Source organism: Zonotrichia leucophrys, chromosome 3 (assembly GCF_028769735.1).
Source record: "Zonotrichia leucophrys gambelii isolate GWCS_2022_RI chromosome 3, RI_Zleu_2.0, whole genome shotgun sequence".
Taxonomy (NCBI): domain Eukaryota; kingdom Metazoa; phylum Chordata; class Aves; order Passeriformes; family Passerellidae; genus Zonotrichia; species Zonotrichia leucophrys.
In genome coordinates, this window is record NC_088172.1 from 103,842,214 (window position 1) to 103,852,138 (window position 9,925).

The 9,925-nt window shown below is 49.0% G+C and overlaps 1 long non-coding RNA gene across 2 annotated transcripts in view; it reads right to left on the minus strand.

Moving 5' to 3' along the window:
• The window catches only part of LOC135445055 (uncharacterized), a 198,079-nt gene extending 188,463 nt beyond the window's left edge, over window positions 1-9,616 (minus strand). For both annotated transcript variants that reach the window (XR_010439448.1, XR_010439447.1), the window contains exon 1: window positions 9,152-9,616. This is a non-coding gene — a long non-coding RNA (uncharacterized LOC135445055). The remainder of the gene's footprint in view (window positions 1-9,151) is intronic.
• Window positions 9,617-9,925: the final 309 nt, after the last annotated feature.

Consider the following 9,925-nt stretch of genomic DNA (forward strand, 5'->3'; position numbering starts at 1 on the left):
TACCAGCAGGCTGAGACATTGCTCCTTGCTGACTCGAGCCCAAACCAAGCTCCCACCACACCATCACCACAGCTCCTCACAGATTTCAGGGCAGCCTGAAGCCAGGCAGAGAGCTGAGATAAGGAGGGTGATAGGGGAACCACACTCTCAGTGAGAAACCACCTGCAATCACCACAGGGCACTGCCATTGGAGAAACCCAAGCCAGGCTGCTCCAGCCTCAGACAGGGCACAGCAAAAGGGGCTGACCCCAAACCACTCTAAGCTGAGGTCTCCAGGGATGCCCAAACAAGCTTTGGTAACCTCTGCACTCAGAATGTGCCTTGGCTTTCAGAAAACAAGTCCTTTGGACACCTCCAAACGAGTAGGAGGCATCTCCACTAAAACCAAGGGCTTGTGAATAGGTGATGCTGGGACAGGGACCAGAGAGGAAAAGCAGGACAAGGGGGATCAGAGCAGCATTGAAAGGTCACTTCTGAGGCAGAAGACCATGACACTTGTCAGGCTCTATCTGAGCTGCATTTACTATCCCACATAACTTCCAGCCCTCTCCCTTCCCTGGGAACATCCCCTGCAGCACCAATTTCCACCTCCACGGCTCCCAGTGCAGAGCCCAGCTTTGCATGATTTTGAATAACATTTCAAATGTCATCAGACCAGTGAGAACCATGAATGCTTCCACCTGATCCCAACTCTGAATATGCGCTAGATTTTTTTTTTTTTTTTTTTTAGCTGCATTTTCTGGGCAAGCATTTACAAGACAGGGCACTTTGGAGCAGGCACCTATTGCCTGGTGGGAGGGTTAGGAAATCATGCAAAGGGATAGCAGTGTGTTTTTATTCCTGTTACTTCACCTACTGTAGCTCGTGTCCTTTGATTCCCCCTTTAGAGAATGTTTAAGGCTTGTACAGCATGGCCAAACACCCCAGATCCTTTCTGCACAGAAAACACCACCCAGCTGCTGAAAAGGCACTTCTCCCTCCTATTGCCCTGTTTCTTGTGCAAAGTGCATCCACAGCCTCTTGTAACTGAGAATTCTAGTTAGTGCCCAGCGCAGTGATGATGACTGTGATTGTGAGGAAGAAAGTGAGAGGGCACAGCCATCCCCTAGGAAACCCGACTGAGATTACCCCCTCATTAGTGCCAGAGCATGGAAACAGCCAGCAGATGGTAACAACTTCCAGTCAACAACATGGCACGTTTTGCAATCCCAAATCCCTTTGGAAAGCAGGGCAGGAGGAACCTTATCTCCTGAGCACTGGGGCAGAGCAGTGGGAAAAGCTGGAGAAGCTTGGCAGCAGCTCCAGGCTGGGTTTGTCCACACTTGCTCAGCCCTGCAGCCATGGGAGGGAGCAGGGAGAGTGCCACTGGAGCTCTGCTGGATTTGGGATGCTCAGGCTCCAGGGAGGACCATGGAGCAATTCCCAATTCCCATTCCTACCCTCTCATGCTCTGCTCTCCCCCACAGCAGCAGGACAACAATTGTCGACAATCTCTGTGTCCTGAGGAACCTTCTCAGGCCTATGGCTGGATTTTGGCCATTTCACAATAAACCCAGAGCATCTCTCTCAACTTCAGCAGCTTCCACTGCACACCAACCTAGCCCCAGCCAAGAAACTGTATTAGGAATTCCAGCTGGTGGACTGGGAAAGGCAGCACCCAGCTCGTACAGAGGTTTGCAGGAAAACACAGTGATCTGCCTTGGTCTCAGCTCCAGAGTGTTTCTCATCATTGTGAATTTCTCTCAGGACAGCTGCTTCAAAGTGGATATGCCCCCTTCCCTGTGAGCACAAACAAATTAAAGTGGATCACCTGGAAATTGACTGTTCAGAGCAAGTGTTGCCTCTATGAGAAGCCCAGTAATACTGAAACACCATTCAAACAGTACTTTGAAATGAACAGAAGAGAAAGTTTCAGAAAGGCACCTGTGTCACATTTTATTGGGTTTGGGGCTGTTATTTTCTCCCCTCCTTTCTTTTAGAGCTAATTTAAGACTTTCTGCATCTCACTTGCACATTTTTGCAGGCTCTGACTTCTGATTTCATTGCAGAGGTGGAGCAACAGCCAATAAAGCCAACAGAAAGGTTTTCCTCAGCATCGTGGGGTTTTTGACCTCAGTGCACAATCTTTATAGAAATACAAACAGAGAGCTACTGCCACCAGGCACAGCCATGAGAAGGCTCCCACCAGACCTACAAGTCCCCCCAAAAAGACCTGGAGAAAGGCAAACACGCACTCCAAAAGGGGCTGTCCCAAACTGAGCTGTGGGGACAACAGGCTCAGATCACCCCTGGGGTGAATGCCAGATGCCCTCCCAGTCCCAGCTGTGGAACTCAGCATCTTCTGCCCTGCACAGAGCAATCTCTGATAATTTCTGCCTGCTGACACACAGGGAGAGGCTCCTTGCACTGCCCAGGAAAAAGAGGAGTTGCCCTTGAGAGACAACCCAAGGACAGCACATAAAACTGCACACAGAGACTTGAAACCAAATCCAGTCAAATCCACAGAGATGCTGCAAAGAACATGGACCTGTTTGGGAGTCTGAGTCACCTCATCCCCTCCCACCTGTTCCTGGCTTTCAGCTTCACCCTTCAGAGCCAAAGCTTTGGACCACTGAAGCTCAGGCTGCATTTTGGGTCGCACAGGCAGCTTAGAGAAGGTCTAACCCCAGCTCCTTCCTTGTGACACAAGCAGAGTTGCAACACTCAGGACCCCTGACACAGCCAAACCTTCTCACCCCAAGAAGATTTTAAGCAACACCCCAAGGTGAGCGAGAAGGCTCAGGAGCTCATCCTGGACACAGAGGGTGTGTGATTTAGCACAAAGCCGGGGTGCACACATCTAACAGGGTGCTGAGAGCACAGGCCCAGGTGCAGGTGGTGTAGAAAGGCAAAGGAGGTATGGACCCAGGGCAGGGGCAGGGTTTGGGTCAGAGCAGCCCTGGGGAAGGCCAGGCATGCAGGCAGGGCTGGCATCTCTCTCCACAGCCCCAAATGTGGGTGCCTCTGCGTGCATCTCTGCGTGCATTGCGACATGGCCGCGCTGCCAACGCGGCCCCGCAGCCTCACGCCTTTCACACAGCACCCGATTGCTGGGCAAGCCATAAACTTCCCAAAAAAAGCCATGGAGCTGCACAAAAGCCTTCTCCCAACGCGTGATTTGCACCAGCCCTGCAGTCTCAGCAAGTGATACACTGCCATAAAACCCATTCTCATGCTATTACACAACTCCCCACCAACACCCAGCGCGGCCCTGCTCGGGTTTTATTTGCCACCTTAGCCCAGCAAGGAGGGCTCGTTCTGGTTGCACAAAATGCAAACGGGGAGCCCTGGGCCATTCTGCCACCCACACAGGTAATTACAGCCCTGCCAGCCAGCTCAGGGCTGGGTGCAGAGGATCCAGGCCCTCCTGTGGCCCGCAGAGACACGAAGGAAGGCCGGGTGGCACCGGCCCCACCAGCGCCTGCATCACACGCTGGGTGAGACACGAGTTAAATTTTACAGACTGGGTGTTCACAAGCCTTAAAGGAATTCCCTGGGTTTTTTCTCCAGCTCCAGAGCTCTCACACACACACACAGATTGTGCTTTTTTTTTGCATAGATTACTTTGAAGCAAACTTGGCACAGGAGGCTTTCAAGCTTGTGTTGTCAAAGAGCTGAATGTCAGGGGGGCTGGAACTGGATGGTCTTTAAGGTCCTTTCCAATCCAAACCACTCCACAACTCTGAGAAAGTCGCTTCAATGAGAACCATTCAGAAAGCTGTAACCAGGTTTTGTGATCTGAACATTCACCAAATTCCTCTTCCCTTCCCAAGATTCTTCCAGATGGAAGAATGGAATTTTTTCTTTCTCAACCCCACTTGGTTTGAAGGCAAAAGCAGTGCTTGGCATAGAGAAAGAAAAATAAGCATTGGCCTGCTACAAACCTAAATTTATGGCATTTCTAGGGTCTGGTTTCAGTGAGCAGTTTCCTTTCACTCAAGTCCTCCTTCTCCAAGTCATTGCTCTCCCAATCATTAACCCAATCTCTGAAAAATTAGGCTTTGTTTTTTTCTGTACAGAAATCTCATTCTAAAGAAAGGCCAGCATGCCTGCACAATTTTCTTATACTGTGAATGGGGGGGGGCATGGAAGAATAAGAAAAATATAAACCTTCTAAATAAAGAAGGGCCTACTTGATTAGATACTAATTGAGAAGTACATGGCTCCTACTAAAGAAAATTTATTTCTAATAGCATGGGGGATACAGACATACAGAAGCCCTTGTCAGCTTTTTTTTTTTAAATAGTAGCACAGTTGCATTCCACAAACATTAATATTATACCCAAGAAAAGACAAGATGAAGCTATGCAGAACTTTTGTCTTGGCTCCCTGCCATGGCATCCCGAGGCTGATGTGTGCTTGCTGCCACTGGGCTTGTCCTCTCTGGCAGAGGCTTGGGGAGTGGTGGGAAGGGATGATAGCAGAAGAGGCTGTTGGCCAGCCTGAGTCTATAATTGACTGACACAGCCTCCCAGGGAGTGTTCCCAGCAAACTGGGTTACTTGGAGTAACCCCAAGCACAGCTTTGGGTTCCCCATGGAGATTTCCCCACCCTCGTGGCTCCCTGAAGCTGCAGCCCAAGGGGCTGTCCCATGCCACAAACACCCAAATTCACAAGGTTTGGTGCAGCAGGAAGATTTGCCAGACAGACCTGCTGGAACCCAGCATCACCCTAAACCATCAGGAGGGGTTGCTGCTGTGGACCCCAACCCTAGAACCCCAGGCTTTGCCCTCTGACACACCTGAACCACCCCTGATTCCAGATGTGCTGCCTCATTCCAGACATTATGGCTGAGGGATCTCTGTTGACCACATGGTCATTTCCTAGAGTTGTAGGTCCTGATTTCTAGGAAAAATCCTAAGAAACAGAGGGGGGGAAGAAGGCCATGGTCTTACAGGCCTCAGTGGGACATTCCCAGAATATTTCTACTCCTGGAGTTGGTGCCCCACAAAGAGGAGGCAGGCCAGCTACCTGAAGGTCCTCAAGCTTTATGCCTGATCTATTTCTCTTCCCAATGCACCAGGAAAAGTGGCTTTTCCTGGGCTGGAAATAGGCACCACAGCCTTGGCCAAAACCATTTCCATGGATTCACACAAGCAGGCTCTCAGCACTGAGGGCAGCAGGCCCCCATTACCAGCTGCCTCCATTGGTACTGAAATCAAAGTTTTACCATTATCAAGTAATTTTTAGGCTTCTCTTCGTGAGTTGCAACTCAAATAACATGGATCTACAATGGGTAAAATTTAGGGTTTCTATGGGCTGCCTAGAAACAGGCATTCATGTGCTAAGTTCCACCATCTAACATCCAGCTTCTCCCTTCAAATTGAGGATTTACCTCAAGTGAGATCAACACTCAAAATATTATTTCAGCTCCTGCACACAGGTGAGCATGATCCAGTTTCAGCAGAGGGCTGGAAAAGCCTGACCTACCCTTTTTTTTAGGTGTGCTAAAAATAATCTACAGTAAGCATAAATTGGACGGGATTAATTTGGATTTCAATGTGAGGCTTTATGAGGTTGTTATTAAAAAACAAAATAAAAATAAACAATAAAAACCCCAAAACAAAAAATTCTGACTAAAACTTCTCTCTTGGGGTAATTGTCCCAGCTCAGCACAGCACCAAGAAATAGTAATTAATCCCAATTGGAGTTGGGACCCAGCCACAACAAACGGATCCAGATTTGTTCCCCCTTTGTTGGGGGTGAAGAATTTGGGGTTTTGCTCTGACCCAGCAGAGAAGAGGGGCAGAGGTGGCTTAGATGTGGGGCTGCACCTCAGTGCCCACGAGGAGGACGAGGTGTTTGTGCAGGGAGTTTGTGCTGGTGCTCAGCCATCCCTGAGCTGCCTCGTGCACACTCACACCAGGCATTAAAACACAAAAGTAACACTTTCTCAGACCTCTGGATGTTTTACTTCATCTCAGCATCACTTACAGACGCCATAAATCAGGCAATCCGCCCCCTCTCCTTCCCCAATGTTTTATAAACTGCAGAAAGTTGGAGTATTTTTTGGCCCAACAGCCTACATGCACCATAATAAATGCCTCTCCTAATGTTGCTTTATTTTATCAATATTGCCAGACTTCTTAATGGCACTCTAAGCTCCTGACTAACAAAATATATTGTCTGTCATATTCTGTATTTACTTTTCCTGCAGGGAACAATGATGCTCTATCAGCACCAGCCCAGGGTAACGGAGGTCAGAGCCTGTTAATTGCAAAAACACATGGTCTGACCAGCCAGCTCCAGACCACGAGGGATAACCAGCACCCCACTCACAGCCACCCTTTTTTGGGCTGGAAATAGGCACCACAGCCTTGGCCAAAGCCATTTCCATGGATTCGTACAAGCACTGAGGGCAACAGGTCCCCATTACCAGCTGCCTCCATTGGTACTGAAATCAAAGTTTCACCATTATCAAGCAATTTTTAGGCTTCTCTTCATGAGTTATAACTCAAATAACACCGAGTGGTAACATGCCCCTGCAAGAGGGGCTCAGGCAGGCGATGCTCTGCTGCTGCCAGGTGGGGAGCAACACCTCGAGGATATTTTAGAACGTGCTACAGATGAGTTTTGGGGGAAGGCTGCAAGAAAAACCCTCCAGCCAGGGTAGCACAAGGTTGGCTTGCCTTCAGGAAACGCCTGGTTGTATGCAGCAGCTGTGGTGCGAGTAGTACAACAAATTCACTTACTGAATGACAACAGCTTTATTGGCAAGCCAATTCAATTAAAGCCACTGCAACCAACACAGCGCTCGCATAACGAACATGGAATCATGCCTGTGTTTCCCCAAGTGCCCTCGGCCCTCCCTGTCCCTCTGCATGAGAGGGAAAGGCATGAATGAATTAGGCTCAGATGATGGTAATTAATGGCTTGGCTGTCACTGAGGCATTTTGTCGGCCCCGTGGTTGAAAGCTCCACATTAGAGATGAAGCCCCAGCCCTGCTCAGACAGGGCAGCCCTCCTGCCAGCACGCTGGGGCAGTGCTGCCTGGCATTGATCAGCCTGGCCTGCTATTGATAGGGAAATAATATGTTCATTTTTCATCCCCACCAAACGCGGCCTCCGGGCTGCGGTGACGGGAGCAACGGCGTGAGCTTATTAGGGGAAAAAGTGTCCTTAATGCTGGGCTAAACACAAAGCAAATATTCTTATAAAATATACATAAGAACTCATTCTAGCCTTCAGTAAAATAGATAAAACCTGGGATTGTTTTCTTTTTCTGAGCACTAAAACTTTGCTTTCTAAGGCAATGTCTGAGACCTCTCCTGCACATGGCATGAGTGAGACTGATTTTCCAGCATCACTGAAATCCCCCAGGTTTCACTGAAATCACCCAGGTTTCATTGCTTTCTGAACCACAATGAATATTTAGGTGGTGCTGCTCAGCTAAAATGACAAAGGTACAGTTTTCCCCAAAATTTCAGTATGGGAAGAAAATGAGTCTTAGGTCTCAAAATATTTCATACAACTTCTCTCATTAACTCACTTATGAAAAAGCTTAAAAAAAAAAAAAAAAGAAAAAAGAGGGTACTGAAAGCTCCTGGGCAAACCCCTTGAAGCCACAGAGTTCTGGTGATGCTGCAGTGGGGTGAGAGCAGACCAGCACCCAGTCCAGCACATCCATGGGCACATGGCAAGCACATGTCCAACCCAGAGCAGCCACAACCCCTCGCTACAAGGGGTAACCAGGACTCATGAATTCTCATTTGCCTTTCTATGGAAAGAAGAAACCCTTTAGAGATGCCTTCCTGCTCTCCTTCCCAGCTCCTCCCTTCCAAACACCCCAAAACCCACATCCCTTTTTAACCTGGAGCAGAGGCAAATTGAATTAAAGCAGTGACCAGGAAGCACAGAGTGTTCTGGGCCTCTCCTCAAGTTTCTTGTTATGAAATGGTTATGAAATAAAATCCCCTCTTTTCAGAGCACACCAGTGTAATTGCCTGACTGCTTCCCATGTCAAAGTGACCAATACTTTCTGCTCCTCCGGGAATGCAAAACTGAGGAAAACATCACTCATTTGGACATTCATTATGTGACTCGTTATTGCACATTAAACATTTTTATCCTTAAAACAATGGCCTGGCTATTACCAGCCACAAGATTCCCACTTCTCCCTTCATCACTGCAGCTCCAGAGGGGTGACACCAACACTTAGGGACCATCCCTCTGAGTGGGAAACACCCCTGCTCCGCTTGTGCTGCAGAAAAGGAGATGCCTTTTCATTTCCAGGCAGCGTTATTTCAATATTCATTAAGCAGCAGACTAATGGCACAGCCCTTAATTGCTCCAATGAGGACTGTCCAGGTCCACAGGAGTCAGGGATGCTGCTTTAATGGATAAACCTTCCTCTTCCCACCCTGGAGCCAAAGCCTGGTGCCTCAGATGGATCGGCAGAGGAAGGAATGGCCAAAATAATTTCTATATTATCTATTATTATCAAGGAAGCTATTCTGGATTCCCTCAAATTCCTGCGTGGTAACACCACCAAGTTCACCTGGAGTCTCTGCAGGATGGGCATTCCCTCCCTCAGCACTTACAACAGGCACTGATGTCTCCAAGCAATATGGTTTGGTGATTTCTTTTTCAGTTTATCAACACTTAACAACCAGCAATAAACTTCAAACTTAAAACCGCTTTAAAATATTCTGCCCACTGCAGCACTGAAGTACAGCCTTTCCCAAAACTAGGAATCGCAGGTACAAGAAAGAAATTTCTTAAAAAGAAAGAAATTTTTAAACAAGCGTTTCTGCCCAGAAAAACAGAGCAACACAAGTTCTCACAATGAGCAGCCCAGCACAGAGCATTCCTGCAGCTCCAGAGCAGCCCTGCACATTCACAACACCCAAAATATTTCTCTTGCCCAGCTGAACGGCTCAGCTGAGCTCTCAGAGCAGAGAGAGGCATTCCAAAATCCTCCTGCCCAGCCCACAGGGAGCTCTCCCCTCTGGCAGAGGTGGGAGAGGGGCTGTGACACAGCAGGTACCACTCCATGGGCACAGGGAGAGCCTCCAGAGATACAGAACAGCCATCTACAGAGACTGGAACCCAAGGACAGGAGTGACAATAGATAAACCTTCTTTAAAGAGCAGCAAGTACAGGAACCACTCACCTGCCTCGTGGAGAGCAGCTCCCTGTCCTTCCCAGCAGGAAAAATCCAAGTGGTCACAAAGATGAACTGTCAGCACAGTGCATGAGCAAAATCCAGCTGGAAACACCCCACAAAAGTCTCTGTGCTCTGTGAGCACATCCTCCTCTCCTTTCTCCCGTAGCAGCACAGCTTCCCTTCCCCACAGCCAGAGCCTGCTGGACACTCACAGTCATTCTAGGCAATTCTAAGCACCAACCTTGCACAGTCCCAGAGGGAATTTGAGCCCAAAAATGTCCTTTTGTGAGGCAGACAAATTGCAAAGGAGGAGCACAGGCCTCCCAGGCCCAGTCCATGAAGCAAAGGCAGTGAGGTGCAAGCAGGGCAGAGCAGAGGGGGTGACAGAGCTCACCCCACGCAGGACACACAGGTAGCACCAAAAAACCCCAAACTCGCTGTTAGCTGTGCCTTTGTGAGCTGCAGGGATCCCTGAGGACAGCCAGACTACACCAAAATGGAGCCCAAGCTCAGTTGATGGTCCTGCTTTTGTGAGGGGGCTGCAACCAGGGTAACGAGGAACACCTGGAGCGGGGCAGGGCCCACCTGAGGGCAATCAGTGATGGGCAGCACAGCTGAGAGTCATTAACACATTAACATGAACATCCCTGGCCAGGCAGGGCAGCCCCAGGGCTCTGAGCACACAATGGTTGGTGGGACAGCTCTGCAGGATGTGACCTTGTCCCTCCCATCCTCTCTGTCCCTGTCCCCATTCCTCAGCTGCTCCTCTCCAGCTCCCTG